Source organism: Chinchilla lanigera, unplaced genomic scaffold (assembly GCF_000276665.1).
Source record: "Chinchilla lanigera isolate Chin_1 unplaced genomic scaffold, ChiLan1.0 scaffold00026, whole genome shotgun sequence".
Taxonomy (NCBI): domain Eukaryota; kingdom Metazoa; phylum Chordata; class Mammalia; order Rodentia; family Chinchillidae; genus Chinchilla; species Chinchilla lanigera.
In genome coordinates, this window is record NW_004955427.1 from 15,210,411 (window position 1) to 15,232,036 (window position 21,626).

General features: G+C 32.9%; 1 protein-coding gene across 2 annotated transcripts in view; it reads right to left on the reverse strand.

Moving 5' to 3' along the window:
* Zbtb20 (zinc finger and BTB domain containing 20) overlaps nucleotides 1-21,085 on the reverse strand; it is an 821,796-nt gene extending 800,711 nt beyond the window's left edge. Inside the window, exon 1 of one of the 2 annotated variants that reach the window (XM_005386415.2) lies at nucleotides 20,934-21,085. The gene's annotated coding sequence lies outside the window, so the exon portion shown is untranslated. Of the gene's footprint in view, nucleotides 1-816; nucleotides 835-20,933 lie in introns of those variants that run through there. The other variant, XM_013515065.1, reaches the window with a different exon arrangement.
* Between the last annotated feature and the right edge of the window lie 541 nt (nucleotides 21,086-21,626).

Consider the following 21,626-nt stretch of genomic DNA (forward strand, 5'->3'; position numbering starts at 1 on the left):
GTTTTACAACAAATTTCTATGTACTGATTCATCTTTCTGACCAGAGAGTCTACAATGACTGCACATTCTGATAAATGTATGGCTAACCATGACAGAGTACCCATTTTAAGTAGCTCAGGGTCCACTGATCCCATACTCACCCTTCCATTTCTCCAAGCCCATATTCACACATCTAGATCACTTAACAAGTACTGCCTCCCCGTACTCCTCCAAGCTCTGCCTTCTCCTATTTCCATGAGCAAACACTTAAACATGTATCAATCAAAAGGCCAGAAACTAATAATGTATCCTGACACTCCAATCACTGAAAAACATGCAAAATTTTCCATAAAATTGTAACTACTGCTCCAAATTTGTCAGAGTCTAATTCCATGACTCATGTTATACACCTTCCTACGGCATCTTCTCTAGGTTAATGAAGATTCTTTCTTCTACTTCCTCAAATTTACACTCCTCTAAGATATACTTGTATGGCCAGCACAAAACAGAAATAGGAACCTCAAACATCCTGTCTTTGCCATCAATTCATATTTTTGAGGACAACTATTTTCATTCCATCTCATAGAAACTTCTTCTCCTTAATATCTGCCATTCACATAACTTAAGCATTAAAGCCTCAAACAGGAGATTAATAATTAAAGATGTTCTAATATAGGACTCATGAATAAAACAATTATTTACCTATCTGATCATACAATTTATTTTTTAAAATCAAAATAGACACAGAGAATGGGAAACAAAAGAGGTAAGCAATCTAGAAACACAAAAGAACTAAGAATGGAGGCAGATTAAATTGTCAAAAGAGTGTTTCTTTACCAGAAACATTAAGCAGAATTCTTGTCAATTGCCTGACAAATATACCATTATACAAGCTCTGGACACCTGAAAACAGAAAAAAAGGCAAATGAGTGCGAGAGGTTTTATTGAGATGAATAAAAAGAGCTAAAAGTAACATAAGCAAATAGTATATGTTTTGTGTTTTGTTAAATTAAGAAATTATTATCTCAACCTGGAATAGAAATAAATTGATTGAATTTGGCATTCCAACTGAGTTACTTTGAGTATGAAAAGACTGAAATTACATTCTGTTATGTGTTTTGCTTTTAAATCTAACTGGCATCATCAACAAACAAAGTAAACAGTTACTAGAAGAGATGCTTTGGATAAACTTGTAAACACTAAGAACTACATTGATAATTATATATATATACACACACACACATATATATACATATATATAAACAAATAATTGAGCAGTAGTTTTTAAAATAAAACCACCAGGAGAAGAGAAACACTGGCATTTAGGAAAAAGACAGAATTAAAAAGATAGATTACTGGGAACTTGCCCTATCACACATAAGGACTTATTATGAAGCGCTACTTATTAAAAAAAAAGTATCACAGCTAAAAGAGTCAAATTAACTGAGAATAGAGAAAAGACAGCTTATAAGGCAGACTCTCAACTACCAGATCCTTTCTATAAAAGAGGTGGCATGGCAAATCACTGTGGAAAGACAAAACATTTAACTGGAAATATGTGTTTCACTATAGAAAACAATTTCAATTTTTATTTACATATAGTATATAAAAGTCAGCTTTATAGAATGATTTACTAACAGACAGAAAAAGCACCAATTATAAAAGAAAGTAGAGTACAGGGGATACGGTTCAGCAGCATAGCACCTGGTAAGTGTGAAGTCCTGAGTTTGATTCCCAATACCAAAAAAAGAAAGAAAGAAAGAAAGTAGAAAGTACAGCCACATAAAAATTAAGATTTTTATGTTTACGAGAATCCATAAAGGAAGTGAAAAGACATGGTATAAGTCAGAAGACAGAAAAGTTATCTAGAATCTATAAAGAACCCATGCAAATCAATAGAAAACAGCCATAAAAAGATGAAAGAAATACATGTAAAAGACATGAAAAACTTCACAGAAAAAAAGTGCACATTTATATGTTCACCATCATACTGGTAAATAAAATTCAAGATCACATTGAGGTATTTTTTATCCATTCAAGTAGCAAAAGTTTTGAAATGTGATGATAATATATATTAGAGATCTATCATTGCTGGTAATAGTGCAACGGGTAATAACCATTCAAAAAAAAATGGACAACCTTTTGCAAAGTTGAGTATTTACATATCTAATGACATCACAATTCCAATCAGTATTTGCACAAGAAAAGGTCTGTAAATGTCACCAAGAGACACATGCATGTTTATACCAGCCTTATTGATAGTAAGGCAGGGTATAAATCAAATGTCCAAAAGCAAGAAAAAAGAGAAATATATTGTGGTATAATCACAAATATTATATAGATGTGAAAAATGAACTCTGAATTAGTTATACGCAATATAAGTAAATCTCAGTAACAACGAGAATAAAGCAAAAACAAATTACAGGAGGTAATATAGTTTGATGTGAATATATTTCCTACACATTTACGAGTCATTTATCTATGGGCATAATTTAATTTTAAAAGACAATGGAAAAATAAACACAATTTTTGGATAGTGGTAACCTCCAGTTAAGGCAAACTTGTGAAAGAAGAAGCGTATAGGGATAGAAATAAATGATTTTTAATGTTCTAATTCGTTGGTTCAGTCTTGGATTCACAGATACACATTCGGATTTAAAATAACAAATGAAGAAATAAATGATAAAGCATGGTACAATGACTATGAATCATATTACGAGTAACCCTTTCTGTGTATCTAAAGTCTGATGTTTTTAAATGACAAATGCTTAGCAGTTCTTCTCTAACTTTAGTGTAAATATGAATGACTTGGGATACTGTGAAAATGAGTATGACTGGGATGGGGTTTGAAAGTCTGTCTTCTAATCTCTGAGATGAAATGAAATGCTGCCAACCCCATAGATATATCCAGTTATTTTCAAATATGATGTGCTAGAGAAGCTAACCGATTGAAATCATTCAAGGCAACAATAAATGAAAACCCTGGTTAATTAAAAGATTTAAGCAAGTAAGCATTTCTATTTGGTCAACTTAAAAGTGAGCTTTATTTAAAAAAAAAAAAGCTAAGCAGAAAGAAAATACAGGTTTGAAGACGAAGCATGACTAACTTAAGAAAATCTGAGACCTGAAGGATTTAAACTGAGTAAACTGTGAACTGTCCACTACATAGGAGAAAAGATGTCATATTTTGGAAAATTTAGCACAGTGCTACGATGTAATAATTTGGTTTCAGCCCACTCTTTATTAAGAGAGGATCTTAATAAAAAGTTCTCAGAATTCAGAGTTTACTTTGAAATGAAAGAGATGTTCTTCCTGAATTACAAAAAATTGAAAGAATATTAAAAGTTAAGGCAGAATCACTTTGGTTTTTTTTGAGGATCAGAATAAATAAATCACTTGAATGTTCCATTCACTTCTGTTTGGTAAAAAATTTGGAAAAACAACCACTGGAAACAAGACATTGTCCTGAAAGCCAGAAAAGGAGATGACTCGTAAATGACAAGTATTCAAGAATGTACACAGCATATACTGAAAACTCCAAAAACATTACTAACAATCCTGCTAACATTACTATCATTAGATAAGTGTGAAAAATATATTAAAAATATATCACAATTACCATTAATTTCATATTTAATTAATACAATCAATTTAGAAGTGGAAAATTTAGATGTGTTTTATTAGAATGGCTCAATTAAACATATAACATCAAAGAAAATCAATTTAGATAGTTTTAGTACTAGTCTCACCTAAGGTCTATTTAAAAAAATTTGAAAGACTGTTGTATTTAAGATTCTTTAGTTTTTAACAGAATTGTTTCTATTATTGGAAAAATAGATCATTGGAACAGCAGGTTTAAGTAGAAAGTTAAAGTTATTGGGCTAAGACAAGTTTTAAATTAGAAAAAAATATCAGGTATAACATAGATTACTTAGACACATTCACTCACTCTATTTTCTCAAAACTAGACTCTAGATATTTTTAACAGTAAAGGACAGTACAGATTTGAGTATTAAGGTTATACCTATTTCTGTAAGAAAAGTAGCTTAAGTGTTTTTATATTTTTACTAGCGGCGTCCCTAACCTACTTAATACTGTAAGAATTTTCCTGGTATTTCCACACCCCATAAACTAGCCATTAGCAAACTCTGTGTTTGATTACTAAATAATGATAAACATTTTAGTATTTAAAGTATTCATGCTGTAGTTTTTAATTATAGCTATAAACTGAGAATTCCAAATAAAACATAACAATGCATTACATAATGGCACTTACTTGCCCACAGCCATTTATTATGTCAAAACACAATATTTATCATTATGTCTAGATGTAATAAAGGGTCAGACTTCAGGAAAAAAATCCATATCACTCTATTAGACCAAGAGATCATCAGAATATCCACCTGTAAAAAAATTCTCTCAAGAACCAGAAAAACAAATAAATTGTTCAGACCTATCTTAGACTTTAAGAAATTCATCATACTCAGATGTTCCATGGAGTCCACTGTCTGTTTTGGTCACTTCATCAGTAACATGTTGTTACTGATATGGCAGGAGGTTTAACACAAAACATGCATCCTGATATACATTTACAGAAATATATCCATTAAATACAGAAAATGAATGCCTTCAGATTTTCATCATTATTCTTTACACAATGCATTATAGTTTTCAAAGCACTTCAATGTTTATTTTACTTGACCTTCACAAAGGTTGCATGAAGTAAATGAATACAAAAATACGACTATCACAATTCTAAAGATTAACAATCTGAAACCATGAAGTCAACTGATCTGGCTACAATATTACAGGCTTATTCTTTTCTCCAACATGTTTAAATATTTTCTACATTTTGCTAGCTTTTTAAATTCACTATTATATCTGCAATTTAAGTCAAATCAGCAAGGTTTTATCAACTAACTTCTATGTGGAAGATTCATATACAATTGGTAATTCATTTGTAGTATCAGTAGGGATATGTGTTAGCTTTTTGTTTCTGTGACCAAACACCTGGGAAAATAAACTTAGGAGGAAGAAAGTGCTTGGTTTGGCTTATGGCTTCAGAGGTTTCAGTCCATGGTCAACTGGCTTGAAGGCACAAACATCATGGGGGAACAGAGTGGTAGAGCAAAGCAACTTAGTTCTAGGAAGCCACAAAGGAGAAAGAGCAATAGAAGAGAAAAGAGAAAAAGAATGACAGGAGGGAGGGAGATAAGAAAGGCAGCAGGGGGGCTGGGGACTTAGCTCAGCGGCAAAGCGCCTGCCTGGCAAGCGCAAGGTCGTGAGTTCGGTTCCCGGTACCGGAGAAAAACCAAAAACCAAAAAAAAAAAAAAAAAAAAAAAAAAAAAAAAAAAGAAAGGCAGCAGGGATAAACTATTGTCCCAAGGTCATGATGCCAGGATCCACTCACTTCAGCTAGGCCCCATCTCCTAATAGACCATTCAACTATGATCTTATCATTGGATTAACTCATTAATGGGGTTAGCACTATGATAATCTGATCATTTGCCAAAATCCCATCTGCTGGTAATGAAGCATTCAACACAATGAGCCTTTTAGTGGACATTTTTAGATCTAGTCATAATAGGGTAATACTTAAAATACTTAAAAATGGACACAGAAGGTACCAAACAATGAAAATAAACGCTGAACACAGTGAAATATACCCCCAAAGTTTTACCAAAACTATCAGTTGTATGTTAGCTTTGATGTGGGTATAGCTTAGAGTCTCATTTGATCCCATCTACATATGTTTGTGGGTAAGTTTGTTTGGCCTGAAAGCCAAGATTAACTACAGATTTAAAAGAACATGTACAACATTCTGGTAGCATGGGGCACAAAATTGAAGAAAATGCAAATGTAAATGAAAAAGCAATCTTCCTGGTGCCAATCTTCAGAAATAAACAATTATCACAAAAGGAGCCATGATATAAGAAAATATTGTAATTTATTAGTGAAATCTATTCATATATACTGAATTTTACCAAAATGCAGTAGAATTCTGAATATTTTTAGTGCAATCTTTCTCTTCCTTTTATTGCTTGCCACTTTACTCATTTGCCTTCCTAATTCCTCCCAAATATAGCTAATCCATTTTAACAACTTAGTATGCATGCTGCCATATTTTTTCCCTCTGCAAATAACATGAAGCAGACATACATAGACTATATACATATGTACATATAACATATACATTCAGAAATTATGTCACTATTTTATAAAAATTGGGTATTATATATACTTGACTATACACTATTCTCATGCAACAAAAATTCCTGGAAATTATTCCAGATCACCAAAGATAACTGAAATTCAAATATTTTATGACAGCATAATATTCCACAGAAGTTTTTATTATCTATTAGCAGTACCTTAATAATGCAATTACTTCTTGATATTTATGACTATAACAAAGCTGTAACAATTAGAACAAAATTATATAATATTCTTAAGTATTGCTACTTATAACTATTACATTTGAGTTTGATTTCTCTAATTAGTAGTAAATTTAAGAACCTTCTCATACATTAAACAATAAAACCTGCTTTCTGTGAGCTTTTACCTTTTATGTTGCATAATAACCTTTTTCTTAGCAGTATCTAAGAGCTTTGGCCATTCATACTTCTCCAAGTCTATGCTTTCCTAATGATCTTATCATTTTATTTCTCAGAAAAATTTCTTATTTTTGTGTAGTTAAAAATGTTATCTTTTTAAATTTTTATGAGTTCTCAGTCTTAGGAAGATTTTAGAGTCTCCTAGAAATTTAGAAATTTATCTCTATTTTTTTCATTTGAACTCAACCTAATCTATTTCTGAATAATTTGCAAATAAGAACATAATTTTTCCACAGATAACCACTTTGTGAGCCCATTAAATGAATAATAATTTTCCAACTAAAGTATGTCAGAATTTGCTAACCTATTCTGGTGATCTATTCTTATGCTATTAGTAAACTGTTTTGATTACTTGACCTTGTAATATATCCTAGTACATACACTCCAACAAGTCCCTATTATTTTCATATTTACTTGCCTTTTTTATCACTCTTTCATGTAACTGTAAAAATAATATTATCTAATTTATAAAGAAAAACAATTCCCATTGAGATTCCAATTGGAATTTCATCAATTAAATATATTACTTTGGATGAATTACACTTTCTGTTGTTTTCTCCTCCAAAAATAGTTTGTGCTTCCTTCAATTTGTTCCTGATTTACATGAATTAATAATATATTGCCTTTGTTTTCATATAGTGCTCATACCTTGACACATTTATTAACTAAGCATTTTATAATTTGTGTTTCCATGAGAAGATGAATTTTTTACACTCGTTTTAAAATGTTATCTTTATTTCCAAAGAACTTATTTTGACCTAATTATCTTGTATCTAACTAACTTATCATTTTCCATACTTTTATAGAATTTAAAATTAAGTTTCTAGAATCCTTTTGGTCATGTATCATCACAAAGAGACATTTTAAGCTATTCTTTATGTCAACGTTACATCATTTTCCCACTGCATTTGTTCCAAGTTAATGTTAAATAACTGTGATAGATGGCTCTTTGTCAATTTCCTGATGTTAACTGAACTATTTTTAGGATTTAGCCATTTGCTTATATTCTGTTGGCTGTGAATGAAAATACTTTAAGTAATCTTATTCTTATTTTGATTTATTAAAGGAGTATCTGTTGAACTGCATGACAATATTTTACACCATCTATTCAAATAAACATTTTTCTCCTTTATGAATTATCTTTATATATTTCCCATTACTGAATCATGTTTGGATTTCTATTTTAAAATTAAAGTTTAAATGTCCTACTGCACTACTTTTTGATCCACTGCTAATATTAATATTCACACAGAATTTTTGCATTTGATAAATGAAACGGAATTATAATTTTTCCAAGCCTCTATCAGAGTTAAGTATTATACGAAATTAGGTTTCAATACTTTTCCACAGCCTAGAATAATTTTAGTTCCATCAAAATTATTGATTCTTTAAAGTTTAGGGGACCACATTTGTTTGTCTTTCCAAAGCTAATTTGTATCAGCTTTCTACTTCTTAAGCCAATTTTCATAATTTGTACTTACCTAAAATAGCAAGGAGTTCATGTGTCATGTTGGTCTTTTCAAGTTCCAAGATTTTATATTTTCTTTGTTTTTATTGTGTTTTGCTTTCTATCTCATTAGTTTCATCTTTTTAAAAATTCCTTCTTTGTCTAAATTTGTATTATTTATTGCAATAGCTAAAGTTAATAAGTTATCCTTTATTTTCCACCTTTCTTAAGAACAAAGAACTTCGGGGCTATCAATTGTCCTCTGACAACTGCTTTAGCTATTTTCCATACTTTACATAGTACGATATTTTCTCCCACTGTTTTCTAGGTGACTCTCTCTTTATCTAGAAGCATTTGCTTTAATTTTTACACAGCTGAATTTTTAACTTGTCAGAAAATTGTAATTCTAATTATGCTAGCTTTTAGTCAAACAATATGCTTTCAAAATCACTGCTTTCTAAACTGATAATGTTTTCTTTGTGGCCAAGTATAGAAATATTTAAAAATACTTAAAACCAGGCACAATGGCACATGCTGGAGATCCCAGCTCCTTCGGAGCATGAGGCAGAATTTGTTGAGGTCAGGAGTTTGAAGCCAGGGTAAACAACACAGTAAAGATCTTGCCTCAAAGAAACAACAAATATTTGAAGAATGCCAGATTCTATGTATATAGTAAATGAATTTTATGAATTACATTTTTTCATTTCTTCAAGTCACTAAGTATTTAACAGAACTGTCCAGACCTTTTCAAGAATTTGTAGTTTATGTACTTATGTACTAAAAGTAAATCTGTTATATACCTGGGAGGATGATTTATATCCTTTTCCTCATAAACTCTTCCTTTTATTATAGTACCCCTTTTCCTTTTAAAATTTTAACCTTAAAGTCCAGCTTGTTTGATAGCAATGTTATCATTCATGTTTTTGTTTTCCTTTTGTCTGTTTTGGACTATTTATGCCCATTATACTTACATCAACCTTCCTTTGTAACTTTGTCTCTACGTTTTTCTTGTCATTTGACTGGCTAATATTTTTAATGTAATTTAATATTAGCTATCTTCTAATGGAAGAATTTAGTGCAACCACAATAAATGTAATGATTTATACTGCTTAATTTTATAATTTCCAGTTACTACACATTTACTTATTTTACACTTGCTGTTTCCCCATTCCCCTTCTGTATTTTAACAAGCAGCTATGAATTCTATTACTTCCTTGTTAATAAAGAACTTTTGTCTTCCTACTGGATTGTCTTACTTTCCCTACTCTAATATGTATCTATATGTAAATTAAACTTTTCCCAAGATTCTACCCCTTCCCTTTCCTCTAAAAGAAATGAGGATGATATATTCCATTTCCTCCTTTTCTCTTCCTCCTTTCTTCTCATGGGCTACTACCCATTTTCTTTCTCTTACTTATAGCTGCCCAGCGCTTTGTCTTCTAAACTGCGATCAGACAGTTTAATGTACTTTAGTATTTCCTTACATAAATTCAGTGTCATCCTTTTATTTCAAGTCTTAAATTACTTATTGTATTACATGTGAAATATGTATATATGTATTTACATACAAAGAATTATATAAATATTTATTTATCACTTTTCATATTTCTCACTAAAGTCTTTATTCTGGTTCACTTGTTATTATCTATTCTCAGACATTTCCTCAGATGGTGTATAATCACTATATAATGCATTCCTGTACATCCTTAAATGTATTTCTTTCACTTTGATGAGCACATGGTACTTTTTGGGTTTTAAAATTCGGACTATAGCAAGTTTTTTGTTTTCTGTTTTTACAGTCTGCAGATGTCAATCCACTATCTTCTAGTTTCCAGCATTATAGACATGCAGACTTTAAATTCTGTATTTTTAATATTTTCCCTTTATGGGAATTTTAGGAGCATATCAAGATACTTCAATTAATTTTTAGATTTCAGAATCTGCATAAGCGTATGTCTAATTTAGACTCGATTTTCTTAATCCTAGCATAATTTCCTATCAGCAATTAAATTATAACTCTCCATCTATTCTAATTTCTCCTGCTGTAATTCCAATTCTTAATGTACTTTGACTTCTGTATCCTGCACTTTGAGAGTCTGAGGCAGGAGGATCACATGTTTGAGCCTAGCCTGTCAGCAATATAACAAGGCACTTCTCAAAATAAAAAATAACAAAAAGGTTAGGGATGTAGCACAGTGTGGATATCCTGTGTTCAAACCCCAATACCACACACACACACACACACACACACACACACACACACCAAAAAAAAACCATTTTATTCCAGATTTTCAACATGTTTTATATTTGTTGTACATGCTTAAGCATTTGGTCTTTTAATTAAGCATGTGGTCTCACTAACTGATATTTCAACAAAGGCCATGTTCTTCAATTCCTCTACTGAGTTGTTTACCTGAAATACTTTCCATAGTACCTGAAATTCTTTCCTTTATTTAAATTTCCTAAAGTGCTCTGTTTTATTTTTACTTTGGGCTTTTGTTGTTTTCTAAATTCAGGTTTCATCTATTTTTGCCACAACTAGTTGCCTGAGGTATATAACTAACTTTTCTGCCTGATCTTCCGTTTTCTCATGTGTTACTGGGTTTCCACAAATGGACAGTTTTTCGTTGATACCTCATTGGAGTGTACGTCTGGCTGTTGGAAGGATCCTAAGTGGCAGAAGTATCACAGGTGGTGAAACGGAAAGACAGTGTGTCAGTTCCCTGCAAAAGCGCACAGAGGAAGATCTCTGTTGTCCTATTTCTCCATAGCCTCAGGGACAGAAAAGACTCTATTCAGCTACTCTGGCTTTTTAACTTGTTGGGAGGACCTGGATACTTAAAATAAGCAAATGCTGATCTTTTCCCATAGAGGTTCTGTCAACAGCCTTCTGATATTCAACCTGGACCCCAGCACTTTTCTTTTAGTTGCTTTCTCACCTAAAGGGAGAAAAGTTTAAGACCACTGTTCTGCTGCCCAAAATGTCACAGCAGTTGTTCACATATCTCATCACCATTTCATTCAGAAAGGCAGTCAGCTTAGAATTGAAGTGAAGGGTTTTTAAATCTTCCATTTTAAAAACATCTGCAGATGGGTGGATTTGAATTTTATTTTAATTATTTTTAAAAATCCATAGTGTCCTTTAAAAGCATATTCCTGAATACAACATATAAAAATGGCAATATTTCTGTGTATACTAAGATATGGATCTCAAGATATATTACAGCCATTAATCATGTTATGTAAACTTAAATGCAAAACCAGCTTTAATTATTCCAAGACATAATTATCTTTTGTTGTGAAAACAATTTCAAATCAACTTGCTGTAGTTCTAGTTAGTAGAAAAAGAAATTATGATTTTGGCCAATGAGGTAGATTTCCCAATATGTACTAGCAACTCTTATTAATATGAAAAGATTGTCAGCTTATGTAAGAATTAAATACAAGTCCTACTGTGGCTCATATGTTACCTTCCGTACTGTTCACAGCCCTATTGCTTTACTTTTTTGCTTTCCAGAAGAGTATACAGTATGCCTAATTGTAAAGTGTTTAACTGGACTACCTAATAACTCAAGATAAATAAATTTAAGTAAAAAGAGAAGGGAACGAGGGAGAAATTTTGTATGTATGTATATACAGAATAGTTAACATGGTTGTTCTTCTGTCTTCTATTTCTATGCTGAAAGAAACTGTCAATGAGTCTTTGGTTGACCAGTATTGCATGTTTATATCTGTTTTCACGAGAAGCCACTTTGAAGATATCAATATGTAATACAACCACCATTGTTAATTCCCTACCACTTTGTTTGTAACTCTGTGTTGTCTGTATTGTGCTTGTGATATGTTGTAAAATGTTGTATGTCTGTTAATGTTTCCCTCCTTTTATCTTTAAAATAAAAAAAATAAATAAAATAAATTTAAGTAAAACTTTATTTTTTACTTATATGAAATTGCACATTCTTTTTTAAAGAATTAAAAGCTCACATAAAATGTTAAAAATCTCAATTGTAATCTATGAAGCACAAAAAGCATTGTAGTTTGTTTGTCCTCCTATCCAGATAGCAATCATATAGGATATGAAATCTGGGTTTCATCCTTGAATCAGTAGGTAATGTAATTCTGTGTACTCTATTCAACACAATATCCTGAACTGATTGTAGTAGATCTGCCTTACCACTGATGGGCAATATCTGACATATTTCTTTCTAGATCATAGTAAATATAATTTTTATTGGAACTTCTGCTATGATAGAATTTCATTAATAATTTAAAAGTACAAAAGATCATGAGTGTGTGTAAAGATATCTGGATTTTGGAAAAGTACAGGAAATATCTGTAACAGGTAATACGATTTTGCGATGCCAAATTTCAACCACAGTTAAGCGCTGAAAGTAAAAGAAAAAAGAAACAGACTGACAAGCAAGAATTAAAAGTAATATTCTTGAGACAAATACAAAAAACTCTAATCAACAAACATTTATTGGGTCTCTTGGGTTCTAAGTATTGTAGCACCACTAAGGTTGTCAAAATGAATGAAGTACGGCATCTGTCCTTAAAAGTGCAGTTCAGTGCAGTGTAATCCTAAATGTTCTTTCCTAAGTAATGAATCTCAAAGTGTAAAATTAACATAAAACAGCAAATTAAATCAAATTCAGTTTATACCAGAGCCACCCATTTATGCGTAACAAAATCACTATTACACATATAATTGATAGGAGACGTATGCATAACCCGAAGTACAGAAAAACGACCACAATTTATTTTTGGCTCTTACACATTCTGGTTAATTTTATAACAAATGTTGAGTCTGTAATACAGAATAATTGGATCAGAGGAAGCTGGAATCCTGTTCATTTTTTCCTATCTTGCTTTTCAGCTCAAAAGCCTCCTTCACATAGTACTGTTATGTTCTCAATCCCTTTCTAGAATGAAAAAGATTACTAAGAACATGAGATTGCAAAGGCACTTCTCTAGCAGTCATATAATACAGGATGGTAAAATGAAAACATGGCAGTTACGATTACTAGTTACGATTACTAGTTATGATTACCATATGCTGTCAAAGAAGAAGAAAAGCTGCCACACATGAACTCAACGCTAATAATCTTTTTAACTTTACCATACATTTTTTCAGTGATATAACCACTTGAAGCATACAAAATTATTATAGCACTGTATGTCCCATAGCACTAAAAATAAAAGTCTGAATAAAATGTCAGGGATACCACCATAAAGGAAACTGAAATCAGTGATATATACTGTAGCACTTCCATTATTCTTTCAACTACTCTGATGACAAATACAGGCAATATAACTCAACAGTAAATATAATCTCTTAAAAACTTAAGTCTTAGCTGGGCGTGGTGGTGCACACCTGTAATCCCAGCACTTAGGAGGCTGAGGCAGGAGGATCATTGCGAGGTCAAGATCAGCCTGGGCTACAAAGTCAGCTCAAGGCCAGTTTGTACTAAAAATTTTGTCTCAAAAAGACCAAAAATAAATAAATAAATAAATAAATAAAACTTTTGAAGACTTTATGAATACTTGGTCTGAGGTAATCAAATTATTTGAGGTTAAAATTCACCTTAAAAGTTACTAAAATTTCTTTTCAATGTCTCATACTAGCTATCCTACATATAATCCAAAAACATGCACTCTGACTTTATCTGAGATGACCATGTGAAATGTATTCATCCTGTCAAATAAAATTGAACCTTTAATTATAGTGGTATATCAAGGAAAAGTTAAAGTTATATAATAAAAATCTATATCCCATGTTAAAATTGGTAAAGCCTAGTTTAAAACTTTGTGAACAAGGGGAGAAAGAGATCAAAGATCAAATTACATAATGAATGAAATAAAATATAAATGGCATGCAACAGACAATAAATGATTTCCATGTAGATTATTATGCTAAATTAATTATTTCTTGGTAATATGCTTAAATTCACTACCTACCTCTATGCAACACTTTTGTGCCAAAAGTTTACCAGTCTTTGTATTGAAAACTGTAGATGGCCCATATTTAAGTCAGCTTTTGGGTTTTCTAAGAGCTCAAAGAACAATAAATAAACATAGCTTTCTAAAGTCAAGAAGATCTACCACATTTTGAATATTCTGCTTTACCTCATCTTTATTTTACATTACCTAATTTCTAGTTCTTGATTGTTCAATCTGGTTTAATTTAGTGGTCTCTTTTGACCTCTACCTTCCTAAGTATTTAACTCTGCTTTTGACATGCTCCTACTTATGATTTCCACAGTCTGCTTTAACCTGCTACCTAACTCCACTGTTATCCACGGAACCAAGTAAGGCGTCACGCATAGAGTCCAGTCACTATAAAAACTTTAGAAAACTTCCCACTTAACATTTGTAATCCTAGACTGAAGAGTTAAATTTTAAGATCAGATTATCAGAGCAACCATTCCTCCCATTTACAACTATTTCACCTTATGTCTGACTCTAAAACTTTCCCTAAATCTACTATGCCCTTTCTTAAAATAAAATTACAACACTAATCTGGGCAAGCACTGAGTGAAAATGGGCCCAGAACAGCAGCCTGATTGGGTGGTGATTAACAACTTAGGTTCTCCAGAACTGGACTTAAATTTGAATCTCATCTGTTACATACTAGCTGTGTTACTGTGAACAAGATATTTATTACACTTTCTGTGTCCTTGCTTATATTCAAGAAAACAAAGGTGCCAGTCTCATAGAATTGTGAAAGTAAGAGAAAAAAAATATAACCAATGCCTGATTCAGACTGTTATTATTTAGTACAAGGATAAAATACATTTAATTTTTCTTTCCACTGCTTCCCATTACAACTTCTGCTACTCTTTTGGGTAGGAATGTCTTTAAAAACAGTCTACAATAATTCCTCAATGTATTTTCTAGGTTCAAATAAACACTACAGAATCAGTTCTCCTTAAGCACATTTAGAACATCTTTACCATTATTTGCAGACATTGAAACATTCATAACATTTTTCATGCCCAATGGTTAATCTAAAACTTTTCTAGCAACTTCAATTAACTAGACAGTTGGTAAAGCAGTTGAGCCTGATATATTGGTGAGCTTTATGTTCTCTGATCTGTAGGTACCAGGAACATGTGGAGATGTAGGTTGGTACGGGAAATGGGCAGGGTTTACAATTGCATAAATTTGTGCAGATTGTTGTTTCCACTTATCAGCAGGTAGTGTTTGATAGCTTTGGGCCTCTCATAATCATTCATTCCAGCAAAAGGAATACATATCAATTAAAAGAAACTGAAATTTTAAATGAAAAACTTGAGGTTAACAAATGTACATCAAGTATGTCTATAAAAGTCTCACGCAGTTATTTCTGTCTACATATGACAGGATAATATTTGCAGTTTTTTCTAACACAGATTCTTCTTACTATCCCACATCAAAATAAAACATCAAATTTCACTGCCTACCACATATTGGTCCTATGCGATTCTAACCCTGGATAGAAACGATCAAACATTAAATGCAGCAGTTAAAAGTTGCAAATTTTATAAGACTTGTATGGAGAAGGTTCCTGATTATTCAGAGTATTTATTTTCTGCTTAACGAAAAGAGGTACAAAAAGAAAATTCAACTTTTGTCTTTGACAAAATGTATCTTTTTTATCTATCTATATATTACAGAATTGGAGAACAACTGTGAGCTAACTCCTCCTGTTACTACCTGCCTTCCCTACAACCATAATTTTATGCTCGATGCAATATAAAGAATCAGTGTACTGAGTTGGTAAAAAATTTATGCAAACTAATAAATTCAACTACACTTACCAATTATAAAGGAGTCCAAATACTTAATACTATGTGTCTACAGTTATACTGCTATCCTGTATTAGAAGTCAAGTTTCACTGAAATGAGATAGCAAGGACTAAAAAGTAAAATATTTCACATACAATATTTTCTGATGATCTAAATATCAGAAAAATAACACTACCTGAAACTAGAAAACAAACAAAAAAAAAACAAGATCCAAGTGTTAATAAAAATATGAAGGGATAAGAAGCTATGCCAGAGATCCAAGAGATTGTAACATCTAACATCATACAACTAGTTACTGGCAGCACCAGGCCTAGAGCAACCTCCACTAAACTCTACGTCCAAGATTTCCTAAAATGTGCAATAAAATAGAAGACTTTAATTTGAAAAGGCAGATGTTGTCCCAACTTAAAAACCTTTAGATTTAATGACTTATTTACTTATATATTCTTAGGAAAACAAGTTTAAAGTGTCCTAATATTGTAAAACCTGATTAGAAGTTATGAAAATTTATACTTTCCCTTAACTCAAAACCATGGAAAGGGGTATATTTTTAAATCTAAAGGAAGCCTGAGATTCATCGGGCATGGGGGAGTAGGAGATATGGTGGTGGCAGCTTTTGCTTTGTACACTGTCACAAGTTTTCTTCTAGTTTCTTCTTGAAGTAGTAATCTCTATTCTGAAAGTGAAGGTACACTTAAAACAAATTTCTGATAATTAATAAGACATTCAATTATAAATATGTGAACCTCTAGAAACATACAAATGACAGTAAAGATAATGAATACAAGAATTCCAAAACTAAAAATCCAGATTCTTGAAATCTTGTGTTGAATCTGAAAGAACACCTCTAAAAAAGTCAAAAGTAACTGAAAAAGATTAAATCAGAATACCCAATTCTCTAAATCGTGTGTATATTTTTCCTGATGTGCATATTCATGAGCTGACAGTAAAGACAGGCTGCCTGCTTTGTTTGACTATAGTTTTGTTTACCTCATACTGTCAAGAATGGATTTTGACACTCAGTATTAATATTGCTATTTTTATTGATATAATTAGCACTGTTATAAATAATTTCTTGGCCTGCCATATCTAAGTATATCATTACAATCAATAATATTAGGGCTTCTTTTTCTTATCTGATGCCTTGGAAATAGATTGCTGGCTCAAAGAGCCAAAGTGACCTTATGATATAAAAAAACATCAAACATAACAATAACAACAACAAAAAATGTTGCCCTGTCAACAGAGACTACTGTTTTGTGTATGACTTCACTAAACAAACTAGTTTATATTTGTTTGAAACTAAAGTTTCTCACCAATCTGCTGTTTCAATTTCACATCACACCATATTGTACCTAAAACAGGCAATCTGGATTCTTGTTGCTACTTTTTTTCCCCCCTAAACCGCTCAGGAATGAGTTTGAAGTATAAGGCTTGAATCTATAAAGCAAAAGAATTAAGACACCCAAAATTAAGAATGGGTAGGTGAAAATATGCATGCCTAAAACCATTTGTATAATTGCTAGTGGGAGGCGGGCTTAGTTGTGAGGTTTTGATCATTACATGAAAGCAAAATCGAAACATTTTATCTTCTCTCTAGATCCAGTCAGCTGCGACAATAACCTTATCTAGACCTTGAATCATTTGTTCATAAAACAAAGTGGGGTGACTGACCCAGTGCATATTCAACACAGTATGAAGGCCAAAACAAAATGATAATACAATTCAAAACAAGTTTGTGGACATTTTAGACTAGTATATTAAAACCTTTCTTTGTCTCTATCACTTGACAGATGGTTAGCCCTCACACAGCCTCATATCTCTGGCAAAGAAATGACTGCGCCTAGCCAATAACACCCCAAATTTTGACTTAAAATGCTCCATATACACACTTAGACTTACCTTACAAATATGAATATTAATAGAACTAGTCATTCTTATTTTATTACTATAAAAACTTCACAAACGTCAAGATTTCTTTTGAACTGTGAATTTCTTTTTGAAATTATCAATTGTCGTATGTGGATTCAGGTTCTATGAACTTCTCATTTTAGATTTCATTTATTTTATGGACTGCTTGGTAAGCATCCTTTTAAAAAACTTAAAAAGTAACACTTTAGTCCAGGGTATTACAAAATTTACAAAAAGTTAATTACCTTGTTTTTCTATGTTATTCACAGAAAAGTTCTAATAACTGAAAAGTGCATTAAAATCACCTGGGCCTTTGAATACTGTCTTCCTCAAGGACCATTGGGCAGGACAGGGATTATTTTTTCCAGTAATAAAATGTCTTTATTCAAAACTGCTCATATATAAATATACGCTAACACACATATAAACACACATTAATCAACCATCCTTACTAGAAATAGTAACCACTAGCCATTTTGCGATTAAACTCAACTGAAACAATATATTCCATTAGGTGTAAAATCTATTTCCTCCTAAATCTTCCTACTCATAAATGATATACTGACAAGTCTGCACACAAATAGCCAGAGGCAATTACAAAGTACTCTTAAATGCACTAATATGTACCTTTTCTGAAGAGGTTGATAATGTTACATATTCACATAGCAATTTAATGCAGACATGAAGGTATACCAACAGAGGATGGGAGGACTGAGGAAGGAAAAAATGTGTATTAAAAAAAGCTGTCCTATTTAAAGACCAAACTTGTATTTGGCTAGCAAAGTAAGGCTCACAGTGACAGAGGAAAATAAGGCTCACAGTGACAGAGGAAAAACCAGAATTTGCCATTTGAAAAGTATAATCCTGATTTTGGAAAGGTAAGACACCTACTACTTGAACCCATAAAGTCACAGTTAAATCATACACTCATTAAACCAAACAGCAAGTTTCCCTCTGTTAGAACCTAGGATTTTTCCACCTACAGACTAAATGATTAAAGTAATGCTAAAACCTTCAGTAATGTTCCTCTTGCATTACAAATGGTCTATTAAATCAGAGAAGTGCCAATCAAATACTTTTGGAATTTTTTTAAAAAGGTTTAAATAACAAAGCATTTTTGTAGGCCTTTTTCTATCTCTTTAATGTCACCTTTAAATTAATTACAACTTTCATTTTCTCTTGATAAAACCACAACAGAAAAAGACTGAGACATTTGATTTTTTCAAGTATACTACTAAAACAAATTCTAATGAAAAATGAACAGATATTCTACCATTAGTTTCACCACATCTTGCAAACAAGCCCATGCTACGTAGGAATGAATGTTACAGTAAAATTCAAGACAAGACTTTCTTAAACGTAAACATTTTATTTCTTTCAAAGACAAGCTTAAAATTTTGAAAAATATATAACCCCTCTCTATCATACTTATTGAAAAATATGACAATTGTGGATGATAGTAACAAAAACTACAAATAAAAAAAATTAAGCTCTTTATTTCCTATCATTGGCAATTGGTAAGCACATTCCTCTCAAACTTCCAATAAACTCTTTCCAAAGCAGATAGGTTTTAAAGTTTCACCCAAAAATTTCTCCCAGCAATACAGAGCAAAAGAAAACTATCAATGACATTATAATGTAAGGAAGCTCCACAAAGGCTGGCAATTCTCTCTCTTGTCCACTGTAATATACCAAGTGTCTAGAACAGTGCCATGAACAATTTAATTATTTAACTATTCATTTCAAAAAATATGATTATTTCAGAGAATAAACTGAAGTCCGTTAGGCTCCCTTTCTATATTCCAAATGTTTTTGAAAAGTCTCTCCTTACCACTGACTCTGAAGATACTTGGAATAATTTGGAATTCATCTGTAAATTATAGATCCTTTAAAGGAATTGTTATAGCATTTATTTTTTTTCTAAAGTGACCTAATTATTCAGTCTAGCCTTTCTTCAGGAAAATCCTATTGTCTGGAAAGTCTTCTGAAGACTTTCACTAATGAGACAAAATAATTCATTTAAAATGGCTTTGCCTTTAGATTTTCTCCCTAAACCAAGTAGTAAAATACTTACTAAATTGATGTAAGGAGGAACTGGAATATTTGTGAGCCTCAAAAGCTTTCTGGCCTCACTACAGGGGAAACTAGCATCACATTTAATACAGTAGTTCTAAATAACCCCCCCACTATAAACCTCACATTGTTTCTCCTTCCTGAATTATTCCATTTAATGTCATATTGTCATTCAGCAGTCAATGTACACATGGATCTATACCTGCATTTTCTTAGCATAGCAGTGTTAAAACACTGGCTCAGATGCTTAAGTCTAAAGACTTCTTCCTAGAAATGAATAAAATTTGAAAATTTTTAGGCTTAAATTTCTTTGTTTAGTCTGTTGAAATTAGAATCTCACCATGCAAAGCTATACTAATTTGGAGTGTGGTAGACTGCAAAATTTTGTCACCTGATCTTCATATTCCAAAGGCCTGTATTCCTCTATTCTATAAGATCTGAAAATCACAAAACTAAAAATACCCAACTGCCCAAATCACTGAGCAGATAATTTTCCTTACCAGTTTACTTCAGCACCACATATCTTCAAGCCTAAAACCGTTCAATGGAAATCACAACCACGGTCTTGGGAATTAAAACATGGACACTACCATCAGCAAATCTTCAAGGACAATTCCAAAACCCTTCTTGGGAGAAGATTCAAGAGATAGTAAAAGGCGTCACTGTCTGTGCATCAACTGTGATACATCCTGAAAACCAATGTACTTTTTTCCCTGGAAACCTAACTGTAACTAAAAATACATAGTTAATTCTTGACTGGTCAAGTTTACACACAGGTAGATAGGGTTGAAGGGTGGAACCTAACTATTCCTACAAAAAGCTAAGGGTCTTTGCGATTGGAAGCAGGAACAAAAATGAAAATAAACCATTTATAATTGTAAGTTAATGGTGACTGTCGTGCTACAGAATTTATTTACAAAAGAGTAATTACATGTTTTCAAACTTTCAATGGCAACAAGTTACAACACTAACTTCGGAACAGAGTTCACTTGAAAACACCGTGGGAATGAGCAGCCTCTGATAATTTTATGAAATGTAAACATGGTCAGAGTGGGAAAACTCCTGCAACTTTCTGGTTATTTTTAAAGGTTAAGAAACAGTGAAGAGAATTTCAACATACCTACAAAGGCTACACGTTCAACTTAGCTTGGGCCAGTGCTGATCGTGAGGACCGTACTTCACCCACAGGCTCCCCAATTACTTCCTGTTCCAGTCGAATTTTTACTGGAGAGCTGTCATCCTGCTGGTGACCTCATTGGACTCGGCTCCGAGTTAAGAGATCAGCGGATTACGGCACTAGGTAGTGTCGCTGTGCGCCATATTGTGTTTTTCGCTAATGTTTATAGTTTATGCGTGTGCCTAGCATATGCTTGTGCAAGTGTGTTTATCAATACAACTCTGAGAGAATCCCTGCCTCCTGCCTCCTCGGCAGGCTGAGCAAGGGCAGCGGCTTCGGGGACTGGGGGACCCGCAAGTCGCACAGCCTGAGGGACGGCGTGCAAACTTTCTAACAGCTCCCGAGCGCTGTGTCAGGGAGATCACACAGCGCCGGCATGTCTGAACGTCTCCGAGCGGCTCAAAGGAGGAGGAGAAGACGGGACGGAGGAAAGAGGCGAAGGAGGAAGAAGCGAAGGAGGATCTTCCCTGCGCTCCGGCCGCGGGGCGCGAGCGGGGTCGGGATCGGGGTCCGGGGCGCCGCCAGCAGCTCCCGAGCCCCGCCAGACCCCGCGGCTCCTCTCGGAAGCCGCAGCTCCGCGCCGAGAGGAAAGACAGGGAACCAGAGACAGCTGCCGCGCGGGACGCCGCCCGCTCC